This window comes from Pleurodeles waltl, chromosome 2_2 (assembly GCF_031143425.1).
Source record: "Pleurodeles waltl isolate 20211129_DDA chromosome 2_2, aPleWal1.hap1.20221129, whole genome shotgun sequence".
In the NCBI taxonomy this organism is placed as follows: Eukaryota; Metazoa; Chordata; class Amphibia; order Caudata; family Salamandridae; genus Pleurodeles; species Pleurodeles waltl.
Window position 1 is genome coordinate 454203284 of NC_090439.1, and position 15115 is coordinate 454218398.

Sequence of the window (15115 nt, forward strand, 5' to 3'; positions counted from 1 at the left end):
GCAGGCCTCAGCACACTTTCAATTGTAAACATAGCATCAGCAAAGGCAAAAAGTCAGGGGGCAACCATGCCAAGGAGGCATTTCCTTACACAACCCCCCCCCAAACGAAAGAGGATGAGACTAACCTTTCCCAAGAGAGTCTTCATTTTCTAGGTGGAAGAACCTGGAAAGGCCATCTGCATTGGCATGGGCAGTCCCAGGTCTGTGTTCCACTATAAAGTCCATTCCCTGTAGGGAGATGGACCACCTCAACAGTTTAGGATTTTCACCTTTCATTTGCATCAGCCATTTGAGAGGTCTGTGGTCAGTTTGAACTAGGAAGTGAGTCCCAAAGAGGTATGGTCTCAGCTTCTTCAGGGACCAAACCACAGCAAAGGCCTCCCTCTCAATGGCACTCCAACGCTGCTCCCTGGGGAGTAACCTCCTGCTAATGAAAGCAACAGGCTGGTCAAGGCCATCATCATTTGTTTGGGACAAAACTGCCCCTATCCCATGTTCAGAGGCATCTGTCTGCACAATGAACTGCTTAGAATAATCTGGAGCTTTTAGAACTGGTGCTGAGCACATTGCTTGTTTCAGGGTGTCAAAGGCCTGTTGGCATTCCACAGTCCAGTTCACTTTCTTGGGCATTTTCTTGGAGGTGAGTTCAGTGAGGGCTGTCACAATGGATCCATATCCCTTCACAAACCTCCTGTAATACCCAGTCAAGCCAAGGAATGCCCTGACTTGAGTCTGGGTTTTTGGAGCTACCCAGTCCAGAATAGTCTGGATCTTGGGTTGGAGTGGCTGAACTTGGCCTCCACCTACAAGGTGTCCCAAGTAAACCACAGTTCCCTGCCCTATCTGGCATTTGGATGCCTTGATAGAGAGGCCTGCAGATTGCAGGGCCTTCAAAACCTTCTTCAGGTGGACCAGGTGATCCTGCCAGGTGGAGCTAAAGACAGCAATATCATCAAGATAAGCTGTGCTGAAGGACTCCAAGCCAGCAAGGACTTGATTCACCAACCTTTGGAAGGTGGCAGGGGCATTCTTTAAACCAAAGGGCATAACAGTAAACTGATAATGCCCATCAGGTGTGGAGAATGCTGTTTTCTCTTTTGCTCCAGGTGCCATTTTTATTTGCCAGTACCCTGCTGTCAAGTCAAAGGTACTTAAGAATTTGGAAGCACCTAATTTATCTATGAGCTCATCAGCTCTAGGAATTGGATGAGCATCTGTCTTGGTGACAGAATTGAGCCCTCTGTAGTCCACACAAAACCTCATCTCTTTCTTTCCATCTTTGGTGTGAGGTTTGGGGACTAAGACCACTGGGCTAGCCCAGGGGCTGTCAGAGCGCTCAATTACTCCCAATTCCAGCATCTTGTGGACTTCCACCTTGATGCTTTCTTTAACATGGTCAGATTGTCTAAAGATTTTGTTCTTGACAGGCATGCTGTCTCCTGTGTCCACATCATGGGTACACAGGTGTGTCTGACCAGGGGTTAAGGAGAAGAGTTCAGGAAACTGTTGTAGGACTCTCCTACAATCAGCTTGCTGTTGGCCAGAGAGGGTGTCTGAGTAGATCACTCCATCTACTGAGCCATCTTTTGGGTCTGATGACAGAAGATCAGGGAGAGGTTCACTCTCTGCCTCCTGATCCTCATCTGTTACCATTAACAGATTCACATCAGCCCTGTCATGGAAGAGCTTAAGGCGGTTCACATGGATCACCCTCTTGGGGCTCCTGCTTGTGCCCAGGTCCACCAGGTAGGTGACCTGACTCTTCCTTTCTAGCACTGGGTAAGGGCCACTCCATTTGTCCTGGAGTGCCCTGGGAGCCACAGGCTCCAGAACCCAGACTTTCTGCCCTGGTTGGAACTCAACCAGTGCAGCCTTTTGGTCATACCAAAACTTCTGGAGCTGTTGGCTGGCCTCAAGGTTTTTGGTTGCCTTTTCCATGTACTCTGCCATTCTGGAGCGAAGGCCAAGTACATAGTCCACTATGTCTTGTTTAGGCTCATGAAGAGGTCTCTCCCAGCCTTCTTTAACAAGAGCAAGTGGTCCCCTTACAGGGTGGCCAAACAGAAGTTCAAAGGGTGAGAATCCTACTCCCTTCTGTGGCACCTCTCTGTAAGCAAAAAGCAGACATGGCAAGAGGACATCCCATCTCCTTTTGAGTTTTTCTGGGAGCCCCATGATCATGCCTTTTAATGTCTTGTTGAATCTCTCAACTAAGCCATTAGTTTGTGGATGGTATGGTGTAGTGAATTTGTAAGTCACTCCACACTCATTCCACATGTGTTTTAGGTATGCTGACATGAAGTTGGTACCTCTGTCAGACACCACCTCCTTAGGGAAACCCACTCTGGTAAAGATACCAATGAGGGCCTTGGCTACTGCAGGGGCAGTAGTCGACCTAAGGGGAATAGCTTCAGGATACCTAGTAGCATGATCCACTACTACTAGGATATACATATTTCCTGAGGCTGTGGGAGGTTCCAGTGGACCAACTATGTCCACACCCACTCTTTCAAAGGGGACCCCCACCACTGGAAGTGGAATGAGGGGGGCCTTTGGGTGTCCACCTGTCTTACCACTGGATTGACAGGTGGGGCAGGAGAGGCAAAACTCCTTAACCTTCTGGGACATATTGGGCCAGTAGAAGTGGTTGACTAACCTCTCCCACGTCTTGGTTTGCCCCAAATGCCCAGCAAGGGGAATATCATGGGCTAAGGTCAGAATAAACTCTCTGAACGACTGAGGCACTACCACTCTCCTAGTGGCACCAGGTTTGGGGTCTCTGGCCTCAGTGTACAGGAGTCCATCTTCCCAATAGACCCTATGTGTTCCATTTTTCTTGCCCTTGGACTCTTCAGCAGCTTGCTGCCTAAGGCCTTCAAGAGAGGGACAGGTTTCTTGTCCCTTACACAGCTCCTCCCTTGAGGGTCCCCCTGGGCCTAAGAGCTCAACCTGATAAGGTTCAAGCTCCAAAGGCTCAGTTCCCTCAGAGGGCAGAACTTCTTCCTGAGAAGAGAGGTTCTCTTTTTCTGACTGTGTTGCAGTTGGTTTCCCAACTGACTTTCCTTTTCTCTTGGTAGGCTGGGCCATTTTTCCAGACTCCAGCTCTACTTTTTCACCCTGTGCCTTGCATTGTGCTCTCGTTTTTACACACACCAGTTCAGGGATACCCAGCATGGCTGCATGGGTTTTTAGTTCTACCTCAGCCCATGCTGAGGACTCCAGGTCATTTCCAAGCAGACAGTCTACTGGGATGTTTGAGGAGACCACCACCTGTTTCAGGCCATTGACCCCTCCCCATTCTAAAGTTACCATTGCCATGGGATGTGCTTTAGTTTGATTGTCAGCATTGGTGACTGTATAAGTTTTTCCAGTCAGGTATTGGCCAGGGGAAACCAGTTTCTCTGTCACCATGGTGACACTGGCACCTGTATCCCTCAGGCCCTCTACACTTGTCCCATTAATAAAGAGCTGCTGCCTGTATTTTTGCATGTTAGGGGGCCAGGCAGCTAGTGTGGCTAAATCCACCCCACCCTCAGAGACTAGAGTAGCTTCAGTGTGGACCCTGATTTGCTCTGGGCACACTGTTGATCCCACTTGGAGACTAGCCATTCCAGTGTTACCTGGATTGGAGTTTGGAGTGGAACTTTTCTTGGGACAGGCCTTGTCTCCAGTTTGGTGTCCAGACTGACTACAGTTTCGACACCAGGCCTTTTTGGGATCAAAGTTTTTACCCTTGTACCCAGGATTGTTTTGTGAAGAGGCTCTGGGCCCACCCTCCTGTGCAGGTTTTTGGGGGCCTGTAGAAGACTCTTGACTATTTTTATTTTTGGCTGTCTCACCACCCTTCCCCAGGGGAGGTTTTGTGACCCCTTTCTTTTGGTCACCCCCTGTGGAAGTTTTGGACACCCTAGTCTTGACCCAATGGTCCGCCTTCTTTCCCAATTCTTGGGGAGAAATTGGTCCTAGGTCTACCAGATGCTGATGCAGTTTATCATTGAAACAATTACTTAACAGGTGTTCTTTCACAAATAAATTGTACAGCCCATCATAATTACTTACACCACTGCCTTGAATCCAACCATCTAGTGTTTTCACTGAGTAGTCTACAAAGTCAACCCAGGTCTGGCTCGAGGATTTTTGAGCCCCCCTGAATCTAATCCTATACTCCTCAGTGGAGAATCCAAAGCCCTCAATCAGGGTACCCTTCATGAGGTCATAAGATTCTGCATCTTTTCCAGAGAGTGTGAGGAGTCTATCCCTACACTTTCCTGTGAACATTTCCCAAAGGAGAGCACCCCAGTGAGATCTGTTCACTTTTCTGGTTACACAAGCCCTCTCAAAAGCTGTGAACCATTTGGTGATGTCATCACCATCTTCATATTTAGTTACAATCCCTTTAGGGATTTTCAACATGTCAGGAGAATCTCTGACCCTATTTATGTTGCTGCCACCATTGATGGGTCCTAGGCCCATCTCTTGTCTTTCCCTCTCTATGGCTAGGATCTGTCTTTCCAAAGCCAATCTTTTGGCCATCCTGGCTAACTGGATGTCCTCTTCACTGGGGTTATCCTCAGTGATTTCAGAGTTGTTGGTCCCTCCTGTGAGGGAACCAGCATCTCTGACTATTATTTGTGGAGTCAGGGCTTGAGTAGCCCTGCTCTCCCTAAGTAGGACTGGAGGGGGGGAATTTCCCTCCAAGTCACTATCTTCATCCTCTGAGTTGCCACCCTCAGAGGGGTTGGCCTTTTCAAACTCTGCCAAAAGCTCCTGGAGCTGTATTTTGGTAGGTTTGGGGCCCATTGTTATTTTCTTTAGTTTACAGAGTGACCTTAGCTCTCTCATCTGTAGATGGAGGTAAGGTGTGGTGTCGAGTTCCACCACAGTCACATCTGTGCTAGACATTTTGCTTCTAAAAGTTGGAGTACTTTTTAAGAATCTACAACTAGTTCTAGGTTCTAATTCAAACTTTTACAAACTTTTAAACTCTAAAAGAAATGCTAAACAGGATCTAACACAAGGCCCTAGCAGGACTTTTAAGAATTTAGAAAACTTTTCAAATTGCAAAAATCAATTTCTAATGACAATTTTGGAATTTGTCGTGTGATCAGGTATTGGCTGAGTAGTCCAGCAAATGCAAAGTCTTGTATCCCACCGCTGCCACCAATGTAGGAAGTTGGCTCTGTATGTGCTATTTCAAAGTAAGGAATAGCATGCACAGAGTCCAAGGGTTCCCCTTAGAGGTAAAATAGTGGTAAAAAGAGATAATACTAATGCTCTATTTTGTGGTAGTGTGGTCGAGCAGTAGGCTTATCCAAGGAGTAGTGTTAAGCATTTTTTGTACATACACATAGACAATAAATGAGGTACACACACTCAGAGACAAATCCAGCCAATAGGTTTTGTTATAGAAAAATATCTTTTCTTAGTTTATTTTAAGAACCACAGGTTCAAATTTAACATGTAATATCTTGTTTGAAAGGTATTGCAGGTAAGTACATTAGGGACTTTGAATCATTTCAATTGCATGTATACTTTTCAAGTTATTCACAAATAGCTATTTCAAAAGTGGACACAGTGCAATTTTCACAGTTCCTGGGGGAGGTAAGTTTTTGTTAGTTTTACCAGGTAAGTAAGACACTTACAGGGTTCAGTTCTTGGTCCAAGGTAGCCCACCGTTGGGGGTTCAGAGCAACCCCAAAGTCACCACACCAGCAGCTCAGGGCCGGTCAGGTGCAGAGTTCAAAGTGGTGCCCAAAACGCATAGGCTAGAATGGAGAGAAGGGGGTGCCCCGGTTCCGGTCTGCTTGCAGGTAAGTACCCGCGTCTTCGGAGGGCAGACCAGGGGGGTTTTGTAGGGCACCGGGGGGGACACAAGCCCACACAGAAATTTCACCCTCAGCAGCGCGGGGGCGGCCGGGTGCAGTGTAGAAACAAGCGTCAGGTTTGCAATGTTAGTCTATGAGAGATCAACGGATCTCTTCAGCGCTGAAGGCAGGCAAGGGGGGGCTTCCTCGGGGAAACCTCCACTTGGGCAAGGGAGAGGGACTCCTGGGGGTCACTTCTCCAGTGAAAGTCCGGTCCTTCAGGTCCTGGGGGCTGCGGGTGCAGGGTCTTTTCCAGGCGTCGGGACTTAGGTTTCAGAGAGTCGCGGTCAGGGGAAGCCTCGGGATTCCCTCTGCAGGCGGCGCTGTGGGGGCTCAGGGGGGACAGGTTTTGGTACTCACAGTCGGAGAGTAGTCCGGGGGTCCTCCCTGAGGTGTTGGTTCTCCACCAGCCGAGTCGGGGTCGCCGGGTGCAGTGTTGCAAGTCTCACGCTTCTTGCGGGGAGTTGCAGGGGTCTTTAAAGCTGCTCCTTGAAACAAAGTTGCAGTCTTTTTGGAGCAGGTCCGCTGTCCTCGGGAGTTTCTGGTCGTCGTCGAAGCAGGGCAGTCCTCAGAGGATTCAGAGGTCGCTGGTCCCTTTGGAAGGCGTCGCTGGAGCAGAGTTCTTTGGAAGGCAGGAGACAGGCCGGTGAGTTTCTGGAGCCAAGGCAGTTGTTGTCTTCTGGTCTTCCTCTGCAGGGGTTTTCAGCTGGGCAGTCCTTCTTCTTGTTGTCGCAGGAATCTAATTTTCTAGGGTTCAGGGTAGCCCTTAAATACTAAATTTAAGGGCGTGTTTAGGTCTGGGGGGTTAGTAGCCAATGGCTACTAGCCCTGAGGGTGGGTACACCCTCTTTGTGCCTCCTCCCAAGGGGAGGGGGTCACAATCCTAACCCTATTGGGGGACTCCTCCATCTGCAAGATGGAGGATTTCTAAAAGTTAGAGTCACCTCAGCTCAGGACACCTTAGGGGCTGTCCTGACTGGCCAGTGACTCCTCCTTGTTGCTTTCTTTGTTCCCTCCAGCCTTGCCGCCAAAAGTGGGGGCCGTGGCCGGAGGGGGCGGGCAACTCCACTAAGCTGGAGTGCCCTGCTGGGCTGTGACAAAGGGGTGAGCCTTTGAGGCTCACCGCCAGGTGTCACAGCTCCTGCCTGGGGGAGGTGTTAGCATCTCCACCCAGTGCAGGCTTTGTTACTGGCCTCAGAGTGACAAAGGCACTCTCCCCATGGGGCCAGCAACATGTCTCTAGTGTGGCAGGCTGCTGGAACTAGTCAGCCTACACAGACAGTCGGTTAAGTTTCAGGGGGCACCTCTAAGGTGCCCTCTGGGGTGTATTTTGCAATAAAATGTACACTGGCATCAGTGAGCATTTATTGTGCTGAGAAGTTTGATACCAAACTTCCCAGTTTTCAGTGTAGCCATTATGGTGCTGTGGAGTTCGTGTTTGACAGACTCCCAGACCATATACTCTTATGGCTACCCTGCACTTACAATGTCTAAGGTTTTGTTTAGACACTGTAGGGGTACCATGCTCATGCACTGGTACCCTCACCTATGGTATAGTGCACCCTGCCTTAGGGCTGTAAGGCCTGCTAGAGGGGTGTCTTACCTATACTGCATAGGCAGTGAGAGGCTGGCATGGCACCCTGAGGGGAGTGCCATGTCGACTTACTCGTTTTGTCCTCACTAGCACACACAAGCTGGCAAGCAGTGTGTCTGTGCTGAGTGAGAGGTCTCCAGGGTGGCATAAGACATGCTGCAGCCCTTAGAGACCTTCCTTGGCATCAGGGCCCTTGGTACTAGAAGTACCAGTTACAAGGGACTTATCTGGATGCCAGGGTCTGCCAATTGTGGATACAAAAGTACAGGTTAGGGAAAGAACACTGGTGCTGGGGCCTGGTTAGCAGGCCTCAGCACACTTTCAATTGTAAACATAGCATCAGCAAAGGCAAAAAGTCAGGGGGCAACCATGCCAAGGAGGCATTTCCTTACACAACCCCCCCCCAAACGAAAGAGGATGAGACTAACCTTTCCCAAGAGAGTCTTCATTTTCTAAGTGGAAGAACCTGGAAAGGCCATCTGCATTGGCATGGGCAGTCCCAGGTCTGTGTTCCACTATAAAGTCCATTCCCTGTAGGGAGATGGACCACCTCAACAGTTTAGGATTTTCACCTTTCATTTGCATCAGCCATTTGAGAGGTCTGTGGTCAGTTTGAACTAGGAAGTGAGTCCCAAAGAGGTATGGTCTCAGCTTCTTCAGGGACCAAACCACAGCAAAGGCCTCCCTCTCAATGGCACTCCAACGCTGCTCCCTGGGGAGTAACCTCCTGCTAATGAAAGCAACAGGCTGGTCAAGGCCATCATCATTTGTTTGGGACAAAACTGCCCCTATCCCATGTTCAGAGGCATCTGTCTGCACAATGAACTGCTTAGAATAATCTGGAGCTTTTAGAACTGGTGCTGAGCACATTGCTTGTTTCAGGGTGTCAAAGGCCTGTTGGCATTCCACAGTCCAGTTCACTTTCTTGGGCATTTTCTTGGAGGTGAGTTCAGTGAGGGCTGTCACAATGGATCCATATCCCTTCACAAACCTCCTGTAATACCCAGTCAAGCCAAGGAATGCCCTGACTTGAGTCTGGGTTTTTGGAGCTACCCAGTCCAGAATAGTCTGGATCTTGGGTTGGAGTGGCTGAACTTGGCCTCCACCTACAAGGTGTCCCAAGTAAACCACAGTTCCCTGCCCTATCTGGCATTTGGATGCCTTGATAGAGAGGCCTGCAGATTGCAGGGCCTTCAAAACCTTCTTCAGGTGGACCAGGTGATCCTGCCAGGTGGAGCTAAAGACAGCAATATCATCAAGATAAGCTGTGCTGAAGGACTCCAAGCCAGCAAGGACTTGATTCACCAACCTTTGGAAGGTGGCAGGGGCATTCTTTAAACCAAAGGGCATAACAGTAAACTGATAATGCCCATCAGGTGTGGAGAATGCTGTTTTCTCTTTTGCTCCAGGTGCCATTTTTATTTGCCAGTACCCTGCTGTCAAGTCAAAGGTACTTAAGAATTTGGAAGCACCTAATTTATCTATGAGCTCATCAGCTCTAGGAATTGGATGAGCATCTGTCTTGGTGACAGAATTGAGCCCTCTGTAGTCCACACAAAACCTCATCTCTTTCTTTCCATCTTTGGTGTGAGGTTTGGGGACTAAGACCACTGGGCTAGCCCAGGGGCTGTCAGAGCGCTCAATTACTCCCAATTCCAGCATCTTGTGGACTTCCACCTTGATGCTTTCTTTAACATGGTCAGATTGTCTAAAGATTTTGTTCTTGACAGGCATGCTGTCTCCTGTGTCCACATCATGGGTACACAGGTGTGTCTGACCAGGGGTTAAGGAGAAGAGTTCAGGAAACTGTTGTAGGACTCTCCTACAATCAGCTTGCTGTTGGCCAGAGAGGGTGTCTGAGTAGATCACTCCATCTACTGAGCCATCTTTTGGGTCTGATGACAGAAGATCAGGGAGAGGTTCACTCTCTGCCTCCTGATCCTCATCTGTTACCATTAACAGATTCACATCAGCCCTGTCATGGAAGAGCTTAAGGCGGTTCACATGGATCACCCTCTTGGGGCTCCTGCTTGTGCCCAGGTCCACCAGGTAGGTGACCTGACTCTTCCTTTCTAGCACTGGGTAAGGGCCACTCCATTTGTCCTGGAGTGCCCTGGGAGCCACAGGCTCCAGAACCCAGACTTTCTGCCCTGGTTGGAACTCAACCAGTGCAGCCTTTTGGTCATACCAAAACTTCTGGAGCTGTTGGCTGGCCTCAAGGTTTTTGGTTGCCTTTTCCATGTACTCTGCCATTCTGGAGCGAAGGCCAAGTACATAGTCCACTATGTCTTGTTTAGGCTCATGAAGAGGTCTCTCCCAGCCTTCTTTAACAAGAGCAAGTGGTCCCCTTACAGGGTGGCCAAACAGAAGTTCAAAGGGTGAGAATCCTACTCCCTTCTGTGGCACCTCTCTGTAAGCAAAAAGCAGACATGGCAAGAGGACATCCCATCTCCTTTTGAGTTTTTCTGGGAGCCCCATGATCATGCCTTTTAATGTCTTGTTGAATCTCTCAACTAAGCCATTAGTTTGTGGATGGTATGGTGTAGTGAATTTGTAAGTCACTCCACACTCATTCCACATGTGTTTTAGGTATGCTGACATGAAGTTGGTACCTCTGTCAGACACCACCTCCTTAGGGAAACCCACTCTGGTAAAGATACCAATGAGGGCCTTGGCTACTGCAGGGGCAGTAGTCGACCTAAGGGGAATAGCTTCAGGATACCTAGTAGCATGATCCACTACTACTAGGATATACATATTTCCTGAGGCTGTGGGAGGTTCCAGTGGACCAACTATGTCCACACCCACTCTTTCAAAGGGGACCCCCACCACTGGAAGTGGAATGAGGGGGGCCTTTGGGTGTCCACCTGTCTTACCACTGGATTGACAGGTGGGGCAGGAGAGGCAAAACTCCTTAACCTTCTGGGACATATTGGGCCAGTAGAAGTGGTTGACTAACCTCTCCCACGTCTTGGTTTGCCCCAAATGCCCAGCAAGGGGAATATCATGGGCTAAGGTCAGAATAAACTCTCTGAACGACTGAGGCACTACCACTCTCCTAGTGGCACCAGGTTTGGGGTCTCTGGCCTCAGTGTACAGGAGTCCATCTTCCCAATAGACCCTATGTGTTCCATTTTTCTTGCCCTTGGACTCTTCAGCAGCTTGCTGCCTAAGGCCTTCAAGAGAGGGACAGGTTTCTTGTCCCTTACACAGCTCCTCCCTTGAGGGTCCCCCTGGGCCTAAGAGCTCAACCTGATAAGGTTCAAGCTCCAAAGGCTCAGTTCCCTCAGAGGGCAGAACTTCTTCCTGAGAAGAGAGGTTCTCTTTTTCTGACTGTGTTGCAGTTGGTTTCCCAACTGACTTTCCTTTTCTCTTGGTAGGCTGGGCCATTTTTCCAGACTCCAGCTCTACTTTTTCACCCTGTGCCTTGCATTGTGCTCTCGTTTTTACACACACCAGTTCAGGGATACCCAGCATGGCTGCATGGGTTTTTAGTTCTACCTCAGCCCATGCTGAGGACTCCAGGTCATTTCCAAGCAGACAGTCTACTGGGATGTTTGAGGAGACCACCACCTGTTTCAGGCCATTGACCCCTCCCCATTCTAAAGTTACCATTGCCATGGGATGTGCTTTAGTTTGATTGTCAGCATTGGTGACTGTATAAGTTTTTCCAGTCAGGTATTGGCCAGGGGAAACCAGTTTCTCTGTCACCATGGTGACACTGGCACCTGTATCCCTCAGGCCCTCTACACTTGTCCCATTAATAAAGAGCTGCTGCCTGTATTTTTGCATGTTAGGGGGCCAGGCAGCTAGTGTGGCTAAATCCACCCCACCCTCAGAGACTAGAGTAGCTTCAGTGTGGACCCTGATTTGCTCTGGGCACACTGTTGATCCCACTTGGAGACTAGCCATTCCAGTGTTACCTGGATTGGAGTTTGGAGTGGAACTTTTCTTGGGACAGGCCTTGTCTCCAGTTTGGTGTCCAGACTGACTACAGTTTCGACACCAGGCCTTTTTGGGATCAAAGTTTTTACCCTTGTACCCAGGATTGTTTTGTGAAGAGGCTCTGGGCCCACCCTCCTGTGCAGGTTTTTGGGGGCCTGTAGAAGACTCTTGACTATTTTTATTTTTGGCTGTCTCACCACCCTTCCCCTGGGGAGGTTTTGTGACCCCTTTCTTTTGGTCACCCCCTGTGGAAGTTTTGGACACCCTAGTCTTGACCCAATGGTCCGCCTTCTTTCCCAATTCTTGGGGAGAAATTGGTCCTAGGTCTACCAGATGCTGATGCAGTTTATCATTGAAACAATTACTTAACAGGTGTTCTTTCACAAATAAATTGTACAGCCCATCATAATTACTTACACCACTGCCTTGAATCCAACCATCTAGTGTTTTCACTGAGTAGTCTACAAAGTCAACCCAGGTCTGGCTCGAGGATTTTTGAGCCCCCCTGAATCTAATCCTATACTCCTCAGTGGAGAATCCAAAGCCCTCAATCAGGGTACCCTTCATGAGGTCATAAGATTCTGCATCTTTTCCAGAGAGTGTGAGGAGTCTATCCCTACACTTTCCTGTGAACATTTCCCAAAGGAGAGCACCCCAGTGAGATCTGTTCACTTTTCTGGTTACACAAGCCCTCTCAAAAGCTGTGAACCATTTGGTGATGTCATCACCATCTTCATATTTAGTTACAATCCCTTTAGGGATTTTCAACATGTCAGGAGAATCTCTGACCCTATTTATGTTGCTGCCACCATTGATGGGTCCTAGGCCCATCTCTTGTCTTTCCCTCTCTATGGCTAGGATCTGTCTTTCCAAAGCCAATCTTTTGGCCATCCTGGCTAACTGGATGTCCTCTTCACTGGGGTTATCCTCAGTGATTTCAGAGTTGTTGGTCCCTCCTGTGAGGGAACCAGCATCTCTGACTATTATTTGTGGAGTCAGGGCTTGAGTAGCCCTGCTCTCCCTAAGTAGGACTGGAGGGGGGGAATTTCCCTCCAAGTCACTATCTTCATCCTCTGAGTTGCCACCCTCAGAGGGGTTGGCCTTTTCAAACTCTGCCAAAAGCTCCTGGAGCTGTATTTTGGTAGGTTTGGGGCCCATTGTTATTTTCTTTAGTTTACAGAGTGACCTTAGCTCTCTCATCTGTAGATGGAGGTAAGGTGTGGTGTCGAGTTCCACCACAGTCACATCTGTGCTAGACATTTTGCTTCTAAAAGTTGGAGTACTTTTTAAGAATCTACAACTAGTTCTAGGTTCTAATTCAAACTTTTACAAACTTTTAAACTCTAAAAGAAATGCTAAACAGGATCTAACACAAGGCCCTAGCAGGACTTTTAAGAATTTAGAAAACTTTTCAAATTGCAAAAATCAATTTCTAATGACAATTTTGGAATTTGTCGTGTGATCAGGTATTGGCTGAGTAGTCCAGCAAATGCAAAGTCTTGTATCCCACCGCTGCCACCAATGTAGGAAGTTGGCTCTGTATGTGCTATTTCAAAGTAAGGAATAGCATGCACAGAGTCCAAGGGTTCCCCTTAGAGGTAAAATAGTGGTAAAAAGAGATAATACTAATGCTCTATTTTGTGGTAGTGTGGTCGAGCAGTAGGCTTATCCAAGGAGTAGTGTTAAGCATTTGTTGTACATACACATAGACAATAAATGAGGTACACACACTCAGAGACAAATCCAGCCAATAGGTTTTGTTATAGAAAAATATCTTTTCTTAGTTTATTTTAAGAACCACAGGTTCAAATTTAACATGTAATATCTTGTTTGAAAGGTATTGCAGGTAAGTACATTAGGGACTTTGAATCATTTCAATTGCATGTATACTTTTCAAGTTATTCACAAATAGCTATTTCAAAAGTGGACACAGTGCAATTTTCACAGTTCCTGGGGGAGGTAAGTTTTTGTTAGTTTTACCAGGTAAGTAAGACACTTACAGGGTTCAGTTCTTGGTCCAAGGTAGCCCACCGTTGGGGGTTCAGAGCAACCCCAAAGTCACCACACCAGCAGCTCAGGGCCGGTCAGGTGCAGAGTTCAAAGTGGTGCCCAAAACGCATAGGCTAGAATGGAGAGAAGGGGGTGCCCCGGTTCCGGTCTGCTTGCAGGTAAGTACCCGCGTCTTCGGAGGGCAGACCAGGGGGGTTTTGTAGGGCACCGGGGGGGGGACACAAGCCCACACAGAAATTTCACCCTCAGCAGCGCGGGGGCGGCCGGGTGCAGTGTAGAAACAAGCGTCAGGTTTGCAATGTTAGTCTATGAGAGATCAACGGATCTCTTCAGCGCTGAAGGCAGGCAAGGGGGGGCTTCCTCGGGGAAACCTCCACTTGGGCAAGGGAGAGGGACTCCTGGGGGTCACTTCTCCAGTGAAAGTCCGGTCCTTCAGGTCCTGGGGGCTGCGGGTGCAGGGTCTTTTCCAGGCGTCGGGACTTAGGTTTCAGAGAGTCGCGGTCAGGGGAAGCCTCGGGATTCCCTCTGCAGGCGGCGCTGTGGGGGCTCAGGGGGGACAGGTTTTGGTACTCACAGTCGGAGAGTAGTCCGGGGGTCCTCCCTGAGGTGTTGGTTCTCCACCAGCCGAGTCGGGGTCGCCGGGTGCAGTGTTGCAAGTCTCACGCTTCTTGCGGGGAGTTGCAGGGGTCTTTAAAGCTGCTCCTTGAAACAAAGTTGCAGTCTTTTTGGAGCAGGTCCGCTGTCCTCGGGAGTTTCTGGTCGTCGTCGAAGCAGGGCAGTCCTCAGAGGATTCAGAGGTCGCTGGTCCCTTTGGAAGGCGTCGCTGGAGCAGAGTTCTTTGGAAGGCAGGAGACAGGCCGGTGAGTTTCTGGAGCCAAGGCAGTTGTTGTCTTCTGGTCTTCCTCTGCAGGGGTTTTCAGCTGGGCAGTCCTTCTTCTTGTTGTCGCAGGAATCTAATTTTCTAGGGTTCAGGGTAGCCCTTAAATACTAAATTTAAGGGCGTGTTTAGGTCTGGGGGGTTAGTAGCCAATGGCTACTAGCCCTGAGGGTGGGTACACCCTCTTTGTGCCTCCTCCCAAGGGGAGGGGGTCACAATCCTAACCCTATTGGGGGACTCCTCCATCTGCAAGATGGAGGATTTCTAAAAGTTAGAGTCACCTCAGCTCAGGACACCTTAGGGGCTGTCCTGACTGGCCAGTGACTCCTCCTTGTTGCTTTCTTTGTTCCCTCCAGCCTTGCCGCCAAAAGTGGGGGCCGTGGCCGGAGGGGGCGGGCAACTCCACTAAGCTGGAGTGCCCTGCTGGGCTGTGACAAAGGGGTGAGCCTTTGAGGCTCACCGCCAGGTGTCACAGCTCCTGCCTGGGGGAGGTGTTAGCATCTCCACCCAGTGCAGGCTTTGTTACTGGCCTCAGAGTGACAAAGGCACTCTCCCCATGGGGCCAGCAACATGTCTCTAGTGTGGCAGGCTGCTGGAACTAGTCAGCCTACACAGACAGTCGGTTAAGTTTCAGGGGGCACCTCTAAGGTGCCCTCTGGGGTGTATTTTGCAATAAAATGTACACTGGCATCAGTGAGCATTTATTGTGCTGAGAAGTTTGATACCAAACTTCCCAGTTTTCAGTGTAGCCATTATGGTGCTGTGGAGTTCGTGTTTGACAGACTCCCAGACCATATACTCTTATGGCTACCCTGCACTTACAAT

The 15115-nt window shown here is 49.2% G+C and overlaps 1 protein-coding gene across 2 annotated transcripts in view; it reads right to left on the reverse strand.

Moving 5' to 3' along the window:
- Positions 1–15115, reverse strand: part of RNMT (RNA guanine-7 methyltransferase) — a 152195-nt gene that overhangs the window by 17558 nt on the left and 119522 nt on the right. The gene's annotated exons all lie outside the window — the stretch shown is intronic.